General features: G+C 45.7%; 1 long non-coding RNA gene across 2 annotated transcripts; it reads right to left on the bottom strand.

Moving 5' to 3' along the window:
• Positions 1-4,366: 4,366 nt before the first annotated feature.
• On the bottom strand, positions 4,367-13,631 carry LOC117507613. Of its 2 annotated transcripts, XR_004559793.1 has the most exons (4): positions 13,620-13,631; positions 12,192-12,200; positions 6,553-6,679; positions 4,367-4,399 (listed from the first exon to the last, which is right to left on the bottom strand). It is a non-coding gene; the product is annotated as an uncharacterized LOC117507613 (long non-coding RNA). The 2 variants fall into 2 exon arrangements; XR_004559792.1 differs by lacking the exon at positions 4,367-4,399 and having other exon boundaries at positions 6,531-6,679.
• Between the last annotated feature and the right edge of the window lie 2,258 nt (positions 13,632-15,889).

Genomic DNA, 15,889 nt, shown 5'->3' with positions numbered 1-15,889 from the left:
CCGGGTCCGAAAGGAAGCCGACTTCCCCACTCTCCACTGCCAGGGCTCTCCACGTGACAACAGCTCCCCCTGCTGACGTTGCTATGGAAACAAGCAGGGCCAAAAAACGATCAGATCAGAGACAAAGGAGGCTGATCCGTGGAGAGTGTTTTCTCTGCAGCTCTACCGAGCACACACAGAGAGAATGCCCCAAACGGTCAAAACAACAGCACTCGTCCTTAGAGACTGGGCTAAGGGTGGGTCACAACACCCACGTGGGGAAACCCTGACGATCTGCACGAATCCCAGTCACGATCCTGAGTGGGGATCTAACCCTTCACGCCCCAGCACTGGTGGACACGGGGTCGGAGGGGAATCTGCTGGATAGCAGATGGGCAAAGGAGGTTGGGCTCCCTCTAGTGGCCTTACCGTCACCATTGTCGGTGCGGGCGCTAGATGGCACCCTTCTTCCACTAATCACACACCAGACACAGCCAGTGAAATTGGTGGTGTCTGGGAATCACAGGGAGGAGATTGTGTTTTATGTAACACCTTCTACCTACCGAGTGATTTTGGGTTTTCCATGGGTGTTAAAACACAATCCCCGGATTGATTGGCTGTCTGGGGTTGTGGTTCAGTGGAGCGAAACCTGCCACCGGGAGTGTTTAAGATCCTCGGTTCCACCCAGTGTGACTAAGGAGGAGGTTTCAGTCCCCCCCAATCTGACGGCGGTGCCGGCCGAGTACCACGACCTTGCTGACGTCTTCAGCAAGGATCTGGTGCTCACGCTGCCCCCGCACCATCCGTACGATTGTGCCATTGATTTGATAACAGGCGCTGAGTACCCGTCCAGCAGGCTGTACAACCTCTCACGTCCGGAACGCGAATCAATGGAGACCTACATCCGGGACTCGTTAGCTGCCGGGTTGATCCGGAACTCCACCTCCCCGATGGGTGCTGGTTTCTTTTTTGTGGGCAAGAAGGACGGCGGACTCCGTCCATGCATTGATTACAGAGGGCTGAACGAGATCACGGTTCGCAACCGATACCCATTACCTCTGTTGGATTCAGTGTTCACGCCCCTGCATGGAGCCCAAATTTTCACGAAATTGGATCTTAGGAATGCTTATCACCTGGTTCGGATCCGGGAGGGAGACGAGTGGAAGACGGCATTTAACACCCCGTTAGGTCACTTTGAGTACCTGGTCATGCCGTTCGGCCTCACCAATGCGCCCGCGACGTTCCAAGCATTGGTTAATGACGTCTTGTGGGACTTCCTGCATTGGTTTGTCTTCGTATATCTAGACGATATACTCATCTTTTCTCCGGATCCTGAGACCCATGTCAAGCATGTACGTCAGGTCCTACAGCGGTTGTTGGAGAACCAGCTGTTTGTGAAGGGCGAGAAGTGTGAGTTCCACCGCACTTCTTTGTCCTTCTTGGGGTTCATCATCTCCTCCAACTCCGTCGCCCCTGATCCGGCCAAGGTTGCGGCGGTGAGAGATTGGCCCCAACCAACGAACCGTAGGAAACTACAACAGTTCCTCGGTTTTGCAAATTTCTACCGGAGGTTCATCAAGGTCCACAGTCAGGTAGTTAGCCCCCTGACAGCCCTGACCTCCACAAAAGTCCCCTTCACCTGGTCGGATCGGTGTGAAGCCGCGTTTAGGGAGTTGAAACGCCGGTTCTCGACTGCACCGGTTCTGGTGCAGCCCGATCCCAAGCGCCAGTTTGTTGTTGAAGTGGATGCCTCTGACTCAGGGATAGGAGCCGTGCTGTCCCAGAGCGGGGAGTCCGACAAGGTTCTCCATCCTTGTGCCTACTTTTCCCGCAGGTTGACCCCAGCTGAACGGAACTATGACGTTGGCAATCGGGAACTTCTTGCGGTGAAGGAGGCTCTTGAGGAGTGGAGACACCTGTTGGAGGGAGCATCGGTACCATTTACAGTTTTCACGGACCATCGGAACCTGGAGTACATCCGGACCGCGAAGCGTCTGAACCCCAGGCAAGCCCGCTGGTCGCTGTTCTTCTGGCGTTTTGACTTCCGGATCACCTACCGCCCCGGGACAAAGAACCAACGATCTGACGCCCTGTCCCGGGTGCACGAAGAGGAGGTCAAGACCGAGCTGTCAGACCCCCCTGAAACCATCATCCCCGAGTCCACTGTCGTGGCCGCCCTTACCTGGGACGTGGAGAAGACCATCCGGGAGGCCCTGACACAGAGCCCGGACCCGGGGACAGGTCCGAAGAACAAACTGTACGTCCCACCAGAGGCCAGGGCTGCGGTCCTTGACTTCTGTCACGGTTCCAAGCTCTCCTGTCACCCAGGGGGGCGAAGGACCGTGGCAGTGGTCCGGCAGCGCTTCTGGTGGGCGTCTATGGAAGCCGACGTCCAGGAGTATGTCCAGGCCTGCACCACCTGTGCCAGGGGCAAAGCTGACCATCACAAGGCCCAAGGCCTCCTCCAGCCTCTGCCTGTGCCTCGTCGCCCCTGGTCTCATATCGGCCTGGACTTTGTCACGGGCCTCCCGCCGTCCCAGGGCAACACCACCATCTTAACGATAGTGGACCGGTTCTCCAAGGCGGCCCACTTCGTAGTCCTCCCGAAGCTCCCGACGGCCCAGGAGACTGCAGACCTCCTGGTCCACCACGTCGTGCGTCTGCATGGGATTCCATCAGACATTGTCTCGGATCGTGGTCATCAGTTCTCCTCCCAGGTCTGGAGGAGTTTCTGCAGGGAACTGGGGGCCACCGTCAGTCTCTCGTCTGGGTAACACCCCCAGACGAACGGGCAGGCAGAGCGGATGAACCAGGAACTGGAGCAGGCCATCCGCTGCGTGACCTCCACGCACCCGACGGCCTGGAGTGACCATCTGGCCTGGATCGAGTACGCTCACAATAGCCAAGTTTCATCTGCCACCGGCCTCTCCCCGTTTGAGGTGTGTTTGGGGTACCAGCCCCCATTGTTTCCACTGGTGGAGGGAGAGGTCGGGGTGCCCTCGGTCCAGGCCCATCTGAGGAAGTGCCGTCGGGTGTGGCGTACCGCCCGCTCTGCCCTGCTCAGAGCCCGGACGAGGGCTAAGGCCCATGCAGACCGCCGGCGTTCCCCGGCCCCTGCATACCAGCCCAGGCAGGAGGTTTGGCTATCCACAAAGGACATCCCCCTGCAGGTGGAATCCCAGAAGCTCAAGGACAGGTACATAGGACCTTTTGCCATAACCAAAGTCCTCAGTCCGGCCGCAGTGAAGCTGAAGCTACCAGCTTCACTGCGGATTCATCCAGTGTTCCATACCTCAAGGATCAAACCCTACCACACGTCGACTCTCTGCACCCCCAGACCGGCGCCGCCTCCTGCCCGGATCATAGATGGAGAGCCTGCCTGGACCGTGCGCAGGCTCCTGGGCCGGGGGTTCCAGTATCTGGTGGACTGGGAGGGGTATGGACCCGAAGAACGCTCCTGGGTGAAGAGGAGCTTCATCCTGGACCCGGCCCTCCTGGCCGACTTCTACCGGCGGCACCCGGACAAGCCTGGTCGGGCACCAGGAGGTGCCCGTTGAGGGGGGAGTCCTGTTGTGTGGGCCGCTGAAGAGGAGGTACTGCTGGCCCACCACCACCAGATGGCGCCCTGCTTGGAGTGTGGGCTTCAAGCACGAGAGGGCGCCGGAGCCACTGGGAGTGACAGCTGTCACTCTTCATCAGCACCAGCTGTCACTCAGCCAACTCATCACCATCTCCATAAAGGCCGGACTGCGACTCCACCTCCTCGCCGAGAAATCAACTACCTATCAGGTAACTTTCTCTGCTGACTCAAAACGTTGAGTAATAATCTGAACTTCTTTTGCAGCCGTTATCCTGTGGTGTTTGCCTTATCTGTGGGATTGGCATTTGGTGTGATCAGCGACGGCTTCGCTTCACACTCCAATCAGATAAGTGGTTAGACAGGAGCTGCACGAGTGTGTGATTGGAGGTGGAGGTTCTCCCTCCCTTACTGAATACAGACTGTGGGATTACTGAGTGTGCGACCTCACACTCATCTGGACTGTCTCTGTTCTCTGCCAGCAGTACCGGGTCTGACTGCTGAAGACAGCGGCCACCTGGGGCGCAGGGCTTGGCGGCTCCGGTGTTCTTCAGCTCCGTTGGCGGTGGAAGCTGTGTGGATCTGGCTTTTCTCTCGCCAGGCGTCTTCTATCGTCGAGCCTGCCCACACGTCACCTGGTGTATGATTGACAGTCACTGTATTGTTATTGTTTGTACATCGTTGTGTGATTCACAGCATTAAATTGTTACTTTTTGGCTTATCCATTGTCCGTTCATTAACGCCCCCTGTTGTGGGTCCGTGTCACGACACTTTCACAACAATTTTAGCAATATTTATTTGTATATATTGTCTTGTTATCTCTAGATACTTGTTAATTATTTTCTTGTTACATTATTTTTAAATAGTATTGTGTAAACTCATGTATTTTTAAAAGTAATGTGGTGCTCGGTGTGGGAGGTTTTTTTCATGATCCAATGAAATAAACTTCAAAACAGCTAATGAGGTCCTCCCTATGCTCAAACACTGTGTTGATGGCACGGCTGTGAAAGTTCCACCTGACAGTACTGGATGTTGGCAGCCTTTGGGCCACAATTTTATCAAGCACACCCTTCATCAAGCTGTTCAGATATGCTGTGCCATGCCATCCAAAAAAAGTCAGCCTTAAACAGTTGTCTAAATAGCTTTGGCTGCTCTCGTGCCATTGGCATTTCTCAGAGGTGCTTTAGGTCTCAAAAGAACCCCCGCTATGGTCCACAACGCATCGGTGCCGACCGTTTGAAACAGAAAACAAGGGAAACAATAAAAGGCGTTACTCACACTGCAGCCTGCTAGCCAGCTCCGCTTAGCATAGCATGAGCAGGAGAATCCCCAGGTGTAAGCTCGCCAGCTGCTTTATCTGTAAATCGGGTTGATCAGGTTCAAGCTCCTTTATCCTCTTTCTTTCTTCCAGTGAACGCCTTGAGAATGGACTATTTTTAATGAAATAAGTTTTCGGCAGATCTAGTTATAGCAGCCATTTACCACACCGGCAACAGAGAGAAAAGGTTTGTATGATTGTTGTGCATGAATATGACGTCCAATCACATGAGGACAACACTGATACAAGTCGTTGTCAACAAAAATGGGAGTGTCAGGGCGCAGTTCTGTTGGTCCAAAAGGCAAAATTGAGACAGGCCAATTAGTGAGAAGCACCGGATCACATGCTGGGCAATAGTCCAAGGCTTGCCATTGCCTCCTGTTAGACCGGCTCCCCTCAGTTAATAAATGACGTATTCAAAACATCAAAGTTATTAATCCATACATTGTGAAACCTCTTTTATTAAATGATGACAGGTGCTGACAAGCTATAATTTTATGGTAAAAGTAAATACTCATTTCAATTTTTTAATATAATGACAAATTTTGTCATGTTTATGTAGATTTTCCTCTGTCAAACGCAGGGGGTGTGGCTCCCTAGGACCCCCTATTAACAAACCGCCAATGGGTTAGACCTTACACGTCAGGATTTGGTCATGTCTTTGTAGTTGTTCCCTGTCGGCACCTGTCTCCCCTTTTTGCCTGTTCACTTTGATTTGTGTTATGTAATTCTCTGGTTTTGTTTCATACTTATCTTCAGTATCATGTTTATGTTCTGTTAGTCATGGGTTTTATTTTCTGTTAGCATTTATTTTGTGTTCAGTCATTTATTACGTTTTCTGCATTATCTATAATCTCTGGATTTGTTTGCTTGTCATCATTTATTTTCTGTAGGTTGTTTTGCTGTTTTATTGTATCCCAGGTGTCCTTCAGCCATAGCCTTTTATATTCTTGTTGTTCTCGGTTTTTGTTTGTCACTTAATTGCTTAGTTTGCCCCTTCTTCTGCTCACTTGTACACTGTGGGTTTCTGGGCACGTTTTTCTCCATTGGGTTTTTCGCCCACTCCCACTCTTGCACCTGCCCGTTTCATCTTTATCTCCATCTGTTTCATTCATACACTCACACTCTTGCACCTCCCCATTTCATCTTTGAAGTCTTGGATTCACCTGACCATGCCTCCCTTCTTGAACATTCAACACGTGCAGCTTGTTCCCCTAATTAGCTGGATTTAAGCCCTTATAGTCCCTCACTTACCTGTCAGTTTGTCGAACTCATTTCACATCCTCGCATCCTTGTTTCTAGTCCTGTTTGCCTCGTTTTGTGACCTTGATTGTTTCCTCCGATCTCAGCCATGCCGTGAACCTGACTCCTGCCTGTTTGTTGAAATACGAGTCTGCTTCTCGACTACCTGTACTGCCACCCCACTGACTGCCTTGCTGTGTACCGTACCATTGCCTATTTTTTGATAAAGCCTTTTATTACCTCCTAGGCTCTGCCTGCGAGTCTGTATTGTGTGTCCTGCTTCTACCTGTGCCATGCCACAGCCAGCCATGACAACACAGTAAAATTTTCAGAGTAAAATTTACTCTGCTGGGATAACAGTTGGTCCTAGTCCAAATAGTATACTTCACCTCATTGAATGGTATGTTCCAGCTTTCATCTCATGAAATATTCGTACCATTGAAAGAATGTAAAAACATTCATTATTTGTTTTATATAATGGCTAAAATAGATCCTTGTCATTTGATATTTTATTAATTTATAAACAACAGAAAAGGGGCCTATATTTTGGTATTCCACTGTTGCTCAATTCCAAATTGTAATGTGTAGTCCAGTGATGCTGTGCACTGACTTCGGACTTCCATAAAAAAAACTTTGTGTAGTTCCTCAGTCCAACCAAAAATAACATCAGCGTTTCGGGTCTTCATGCATCCAGACGGCTTACAGCGGAGTGCATTTTGTGTGTATGTGTATGTTATACGAATTAGCAGCATCAGTTAGCGCAATCAAATCATTGTTTCATTGTCCCCCGCACACGCCTGTGCACACAAATTATCTGGTTTGTGCACACACAAACCAGGTTGGTTGACTGTGTACGTCCTCAGTGCCGCGAAAAAAAAAATCACTTCAGAAATGAGTCCAGCTTTTCTTCTTTCTTCCTGCTAACAGCCTCCAGACAGCACAGTGGATTTGTTTTGTGTGTGTGTGTATGTGTGTCTTACAATAATTAGCAGTGTCAGTTCGCTCAATCAAATTATGTCTCTGTAGAGTCATTGTCCCCCGTGCACACACGCAACCTGGTCGGCGCTTGTGTGTGCATGTACTACCAAAAAAAAGACTGTGTACGTCCGTAGTGCAGCGAAAAGAAAAAAAAAAATCACATCAGTAATGAGTCCTGCTTTTCATTCCAATTTCCTGCCAACAGCCTCCAGACAGCACAGCAGATTTGTTTTGTGTGTGCGTGCGTGCGCGTGTTGTGTGTGTGTGCGTGCGCACATGCGTGTGCACAAGGACGTGCATGCCTGCGTGTGTGCCCGTGTGCGTGTGTGCAGAGTGCAATGGTACCAAACGTATGGAACCAAATTTGCACTCTAAATGGAACCAAGCTGCACTCTAAATGCAGTGCAACACAAATGGGATGAATTATTCCATGTCATGTGACATACAAAGCACCAATCCAATGACAAGGATCCACTCAGCCGTTATATAAAGTTAAACATACTCTAGCACAGGGCTGAATCAACTCATCACAGTGTAAAATCAACTCTTATTGGAGTAGATCCACTTGAATTGACAAACAGTGTCGCCGACCGAAAGGTCCTCCCTAAAACTTGGTCAGTCCTGCCTTCATTAAAACTGCACTCCAGTCATTATCTATCATCTCTCTACAGCGGTAGAACTGATTTCACTCTATAATAGGGTGTATTTTACTCTATTTAGACTGGGACCAAATATTATCTCTGCAGAGTATATTTTACTCAGTAAAACGTGCTGTGTACTTGTGTGAAGTGCCTTGATGCAGCTTTGTTGTGATTTGGTGCTATATAAATGAAATAAATTGAAATTGAATTTAAAAAAGTGTATTAAAAAAATCAAACAAAAAAACCCACCACCATCACCACCACCACCAACAACAAAAAACAAAAACTGGACGCTACACCATTGTCTCCCGTAGACGGACAGATGCCAGGAAGGTGTGTATATACACTCAACAAAAATATAAATGCAACACTTTTGGTTTTGCTCCCATTTTGTATGAGATGAACTCAAAGATCTAAAACTTTTTCCACATACACAATATCACCATTTCCCTCAAATATTGTTCACAAACCAGTCTAAATCTGTGATAGTGAGCACTTCTCCTTTGCTGAGATAATCCATCCCACCTCACAGGTGTGCCATATCAAGATGCTGATTAGACACCATGATTAGTGCACAGGTGTGCCTTAGACTGCCCACAATAAAAGGCCACTCTGAAAGGTGCAGTTTTGTTTTATTGGGGGGGGGGGGGGATACCACTCAGTATCTGGTGTGACCACCATTTGCCTCATGCAGTGCAACACATCTCCTTCGCATAGAGTTGATCAGGTTGTCAATTATGGCCTGTGGAATGTTGGTCCACTCCTCTTCAATGGCTGTGCGAAGTTGCTGGATATTGGCAGGAACTGGTACACGCTGTCGTATACGCCGGTCCAGAGCATCCCAAACATGCTCAATGGGTGACATGTCTGGTGAGTATGTCGGCCATGCAAGAACTGGGACATTTTCAGCTTCCAAGAATTGTGTACAGATCCTTGCAACATGGGGCCGTGCATTATCCTGCTGCAACATGAGGTGATGTTCTTGGATGTATGGCACAACAATGGGCCTCAGGATCTCGTCACGGTATCTCTGTGCATTCAAAATGCCATCAATAAAATGCACCTGTGTTCTTCGTCCATAACAGACGCCTGCCCATACCATAATCCCACCGCCACCATGGGCCACTCGATCCACAACATTGACATCAGAAAACCGCTCACCCACATGACGCCACACACGCTGTCTGCCATCTGCCCTAGACAGTGTGAACCAGGATTTATTCGTGAAGAGAACACCTCACCAATGTGCCAAACGCCAGCGAATGTGAGCATTTGCCCACTCAAGTCGGTTACGACGACGAACTGGAGTCAGGTCGAGACCCCAGTGAGGACAACGAGCATGCAGATGAGCTTCCCTGAGATGGTTTCTGACAGTTTGTGCAGAAATTCTTTGGTTATGCAAACCGATTGTTTCAGCAGCTGTCCGAGTGGCTTGTCTCAGACGATCTTGGAGGTGAACATGCTGGATGTGGAGGTCCTGGGCTGGTGTGGTTACATGTGGTCTGCGGTTGTGAGGCTGGTTGGATGTACTGCCAAATTCTCTGAAACGCCTTTGGAGACGGCTTATGGTAGAGAAATGAACATTCAATACACGAGCAACAGCTCTGGTTGACATTCCTGCTGTCAGCATGCCAACTGCACGCTCCCTCAAATCTTGCGACATCTGTGGCATTGTGCTGTGTGATAAAACTGCACCTTTCAGAGTGGCCTTTTATTGTGGGCAGTCTAAGGCACACCTGTGCACTAATCATGGTGTCTAATCAGCATCTTGATATGGCACACCTGTGAGGTTGGATGGATTATCTCAGCAAAAGAGAAGTGCTCACTATCACAGATTTAGACTGGTTTGTGAACAATATTTGAGGGAAATGGTGATATTGTGTATGTGGAAAAAGTTTTAGATCTTTGAGTTCATCTCATACAAAATGGGAGCAAAACCAAAAGTGTTGCGTTTATATTTTTGTTGAGTGTATATATATATATATATATATATATATATATATATATATATATATATATATATATATATATATATATATCCTTCCTGGCATCTGTATGTATGTATGTATATATGCACACAACCAGTCATTCTGACACCAACACGTAGCAAACTTATCACTGCATTACTGTGTCCTACTGGACTATAACGGACAAAAGATTTGCAGAGACGAGGAAAAGAAAGAACAAAAAAGCTATTTTCTCTCCATTAGTTTGGAAATTCAAAGATGTTGAAGTGTTGGGGTTCTTGAATGTGCTCTTGACACCTCTGTCATTGTCACAGCACAGCAGATAACACTATGTAACACAATTTTTGTTCCTGGCTTCTAAGTGTTATATTTCATCTGCTTATGTCTAAAGTCTATGGAAAAATGAATACATTCAGCACAAACTTTGATTTGATTTTTTTTTAACGTTGTAGAAACTTCTAAAAGTTTCTTGAAATTTCTAGATAATTCTGGAAACTTCTAGAAAATTCTGGACAGTTCTAGCAGTTAAAGAATATTCTAGAAGACTACTCAGTAGTAGTGAAGGTGAATCGAGAATATTCTTGAAAACAGACAAATTTCAAAATATCATTGTCCTGATCACAGAAGCAAAGTTTCTATGAAATAACAACTATTTTCTATTTATTTAAGGCATAAAAGGTTAGGAAAAGACACTGTGTACCCAGGAACAAAACAAAAATAAAAATTTGTTACATAGTCAATCAATCAATCAATCAATCAATCAATCAATTTTATTTATATAGCGCCAAATCACAACAAACAGTTGCCCCAAGGCGCTTTATATTGTAAGGCAAGGCCATACAATAATTACGTAAAAACCCCAATGGTCAAAACGACCCCCTGTGAGCAAGCACTTGGCGACAGTGGGAAGGAAAAACTCCCTTTTAACAGGAAGAAACCTCCAGCAGAACCAGGCTCAGGGAGGGGCAGTCTTCTGCTGGGACTGGTTGGGGCTGAGGGAGAGAACCAGGAAAAAGACATGCTGTGGAGGGGAGCAGAGATCAATCACTAATGATTAAATGCAGAGTGGTGCATACAGAGCAAAAAGAGAAAGAAACACTCAGTGCATCATGGGAACCCCCCAGCAGTCTAAGTCTATAGCAGCATAACTAAGGGATGGTTCAGGGTCACCTGATCCAGCCCTAACTATAAGCTTTAGCAAAAAGGAAAGTTTTAAGCCTAATCTTAAAAGTAGAGAGGGTGTCTGTCTCCCTGATCTGAATTGGGAGCTGGTTCCACAGGAGAGGAGCCTGAAAGCTGAAGGCTCTGCCTCCCATTCTACTCTTACAAAAATAAGATGGGACCTGATTATTCAAAACCTTATAAGTAAGAAGAAGAATTTTAAATTCTATTCTAGAATTAACAGGAAGCCAATGAAGAGAGGCCAACACGGGTGAGATATGCTCTCTCCTGCTAGTCCCCATCAGTACTCTAGCTGCAGCATTTTGAATTAACTGAAGGCTTTTTAGGGAACTTTTAGGACAACCTGATAATAATGAATTACAATAGTCCAGCCTAGAGGAAATAAATGCATGAATTAGTTTTTCAGCATCACTCTGAGACAAGACCTTTCTGATTTTAGAGATATTGCGTAAATGCAAAAAGGCAGTCCTACATATTTGTTTAATATGCGCCTTGAATGACATATCCTGATCAAAAATGACTCCAAGATTTCTCACAGTATTACTAGAGGTCAGGGTAATGCCATCCAGAGTAAGGATCTGGTTAGACACCATGTTTCTAAGATTTGTGGGGCCAAGTACAATAACTTCAGTTTTATCTGAGTTTAAAAGCAGGAAATTAGAGGTCATCCATGTCTTTATGTCTGTAAGACAATCCTGCAGTTTAGCTAATTGGTGTGTGTCCTCTGGCTTCATGGATAGATAAAGCTGGGTATCATCTGCGTAACAATGAAAACTTAAGCAATACCGTCTAATAATACTGCCTAAGGGAAGCATGTATAAAGTGAATAAAATTGGTCCTAGCACAGAACCTTGTGGAACTCCATAATTAACCTTAGTCTGTGAAGAAGATTCCCCATTTACATGAACAAATTGTAATCTATTAGATAAATATGATTCAAACCACCGCAGTGCAGTGCCTTTAATACCTATGGCATGCTCTAATCTCTGTAATAAAATTTTATGGTCAACAGTATCAAAAGCAGCACTGAGGTCTAACAGAACAAGCACAGAGATGAGTCCACTGTCTGAGGACATAAGAAGATCATTTGTAACCTTCACTAATGCTGTTTCTGTACTATGATGAATTCTAAAACCTGACTGAAACTCTTCAAATAGACCATTCCTCTGCAGATGATCAGTTAGCTGTTTTACAACTACACTTTCAAGAATTTTTGAGAGAAAAGGAAGGTTGCAGATTGGCCTATAATTAGCTAAGATAGCTGGGTCAAGTGATGGCTTTTTAAGTAATGGTTTAATTACTGCCACCTTAAAAGCCTGTGGTACATAGCCAACTAATAAAGATAGATTGATCATATTTAAGATCGAAGCATTAAATAATGGTAGGGCTTCCTTGAGCAGCCTGGTAGGAATGGGGTCTAATAGACATGTTGATGGTTTGGATGAAGTAACTAATGAAAATAACTCAGAACAATTGGAGAGAAAGAGTCTAACCAAATACCGGCATCACTGAAAGCAGCCAAAGATAACGATACATCTTTGGGATGGTTATGAGTAATTTTTTCTCTAATAGTTAAAATTTTATTAGCAAAGAAAGTCATGAAGTCATTACTAGTTAAAGTTAAAGGAATACTAGGCTCAATAGAGCTCTGACTCTTTGTCAGCCTGGCTACAGTGCTGAAAAGAAACCTGGGGTTGTTCTTATTTTCTTCAATTAGTGATGAGTAGTAAGATGTCCTAGCTTTACAGAGGGCTTTTTTTATAGAGCAACAGACTCTTTTTCCAGACTAAGTGAAGATCTAAATTAGTGAGACGCCATTTCCTCTCCAACTTACGGGTTATCTGCTTTAAGCTGCGAGTTTGTGAGTTATACCACGGAGTCAGGCACTTCTGATTTAAAGCTCTCTTTTTCAGAGGAGCTACAGCATCCAAAGTTGTCTTCAATGAGGATGTAAAACTATTGACGAGATACTCTATCTCACTTATAGAGTTTAGGTAGCTACTCTGCACTGTGTTGGTATATGGCATTAGAGAACATAAAGAAGGAATCATATCCTTAAACCTAGTTACAGCGCTTTCTGAAAGACTTCTAGTGTAATGAAACTTATTCCCCACTGCTGGGTAGTCCATCAGAGTAAATGTAAATGTTATTAAGAAATGATCAGACAGTAGGGAGTTTTCAGGGAATACTGTTAAGTCTTCAATTTCCATACCATAAGTCAGAACAAGATCTAAGATATGATTAAAGTGGTGGGTGGACTCATTTACATTTTGAGCAAAGCCAATTGAGTCTAATAATAAATTAAATGCAGTGTTGAGGCTGTCATTCTCAGCATCTGTGTGGATGTTAAAATCTCCCACTATAATTATCTTATCTGAGCTAAGCACTAAGTCAGACAAAAGGTCTGAAAATTCACAGAGAAACTCCCAGTAACGACCAGGTGGACGATAGATAATAACAAATAAAACTGTTTTTTGGGACTTCCAATTTGGATGGACAAGACTAAGAGTCAAGCTTTCAAATGAATTAAAGCTCTGTCTGGGTTTTTGATTAATTAATAAGCTGGAATGGAAGATTGCTGCTAATCCTCCGCCTCGGCCCGTGCTACGAGCATTCTGGCAGTTAGTGTGACTCGGGGTTGTTGACTCATTTAAACTAACATATTTATCCTGCTGTAAACAGGTTTCTGTAAGGCAGAATAAATCAATATGTTGATCAATTATTATATCATTTACCAACAGGGACTTAGAAGAGAGAGACCTAATGTTTAATAGACCACATTTAACTGTTTTAGTCTGTGGTGCAGTTGAAGGTGCTATATTATTTTTTCTTTTTGAATTTTTATGCTTAAATAGATTTTTACTGGTTATTGGTGGTCTGGGAGCAGACACCGTCTCTACGGGGATGGGGTAATGAGGGGATGGCAGGGGGAGAGAAGCTGCAGAGGTGTGTAAGACTACAACTCTGCTTCCTGGTCCCAACCCTGGATAGTCACGGTTTGGAGGATTTAAGAAAATTGGCCAGATTTCTAGAAATGAGAGCTGCTCCATCCAAAGTGGGATGGATGACGTCTCTCCTAACAAGACCAGGTTTTCCCCAGAAGCTTTGCCAATTATCTATGAAGCCCACCTCATTTTTTGGGCACCACTCAGACAGCCAGCAATTCAAGGAGAACATGTGGCTAAACATGTCACTCCCGGTCCGATTGGGGAGGGGCCCAGAGAAAACTACAGAGTCCGACTTTGTTTTTGCAAAGTTACACACCGATTTAATGTTAATTTTAGTGACCTCCGATTGGCGTAACCGGGTGTCATTACTGCCGACGTGAATTACAATCTTACCAAATTTACACTTAGCCTTAGCCAGCAGTTTCAAATTTCCTTCAATGTTGCCTGCTCTGGCCCCCGGAAGACATTTGACTATGGTTGCTGGTGTCGCTAACTTCACATTTCTCAAAACAGAGTCGCCGATAACCAGAGTTTGTTCCTCGGCGGGTGTGTCGTCGAGTGGGGAAAAACGGTTAGAAATGTGAACGGGTTGGCGGTGTACACGGGGCTTCTGTTTAGAACTACGCTTCCTCCTCACAGTCACCCAGTCAGCCTGTTTTCCCGGCTGCTCGGGATCTGCCAGAGGGAAACTAACGGCGGCTAAGCTACCTTGGTCCGAACCGACTACAGGGGCCTGGCTAGCTGTAGAATTTTCCACGGTGCGGAGCCGAGTCTCCAATTCGCCCAGCCTGGCCTTCAAAGCTACGAATAAGCTACACTTATTACAAGTACCATTACTGCTAAAGGAGGCTGAGGAATAACTAAACATTTCACACCCAGAGCAGAAAAGTGCAGGAGAGACAGAAGCCGCCATGCTAAATCGGCTAAGAGCTAGTAGCTGCGCCAAGCTAGCGGAGTCCTAAAAACACACAAAGTGAATAATGTGTAAATAATTTAGAGGTGATTCAGCAGAGGGAGTGCTTTAGTTAAAGCACGTGAAGATTACACTGTGAAACAAATCGTTATCTAGGTAACTAGATCAATCTAACTGCGCAGATTAAACAGCTAACAGATACAGAAAAACACCGCTGTGCTCCGGAACAGGAAGTGATACAATACCGCAGTGAGAGCCAACCACCAGTAGAGGCCCGATAGTGTAATCAATAAATGGCTGACTTGCTCCAGTCAGCGGTTTTCCTGCCAGTTAAACAAACTGAAGGCTGTGTGTAAATTTGTCCCTCCGTTATGTTAATACACATAATTCCAGTCTTTTTATGGCAGTGTCAGCAACCTGTCCATTCTCCATTCTAGGAGGTGGTGATAGTGTACTGATAAGCTGTTTTCCCAACCGTCAAACCATCCAAAGAAGAAGAGCTGTTTCCGATTAGCTTCCGTGACTAAAGCTAGTTAGCTGGAGACGCTGGAATATCTTCTCTAAACAGGTCAAACTTCACTCTGTGATCCTCGAACATGTTTTTTGAAGAGCTCCTGAAGCACAAAGCTCGACAGTAAACCGGAAGAAAAAGAAAAGGCGAAGTTAGCGCGAAAAGGTGGAACAGCTGAGAAGGTTGTTGAAACAGTGGCTAACTGCTGCTAATGTCGAGATATTTGAGTTGGTAGAAACAAAGACATTGCAGAGCAGCAAGAAGAAACGAGTCGATTTAAAGAAGAGAAGAAACTAGTCAACGTGCTGGATGCTGTTTTCAAGCCTGAAGTTCGCTGATCCAGAACAGGTTTGTCCACTAAACTTTATTTCAGACCAGTTTAGCTTGGTGATGGACTGATGACGCTGATTACAGTTTTTCTTCATTTTGTACACAGTGGGTTTTTTGCACCACTGTGGTGTAAATAAGGATTTAGTTTTACCATATTTGCACCACCATGCAGATTATGGTGGTGCTATCCGGTTGTTAAGAGCCATAGTCTGTGGAATGGTTTATAGAAGGGGGTGATATATCATGTTTCAGTAGGCCACTGAAGTTTTTTTTTTAGGGGAAGATATATTGTCCAAACGGACA

Source organism: Thalassophryne amazonica, chromosome 3 (assembly GCF_902500255.1).
Source record: "Thalassophryne amazonica chromosome 3, fThaAma1.1, whole genome shotgun sequence".
Lineage (NCBI taxonomy): Eukaryota > Metazoa > Chordata > Actinopteri > Batrachoidiformes > Batrachoididae > Thalassophryne > Thalassophryne amazonica.
The sequence above is the reverse complement of the archived record's forward strand: the minus strand, read 5'-3'. Positions and strand labels throughout refer to the sequence as shown.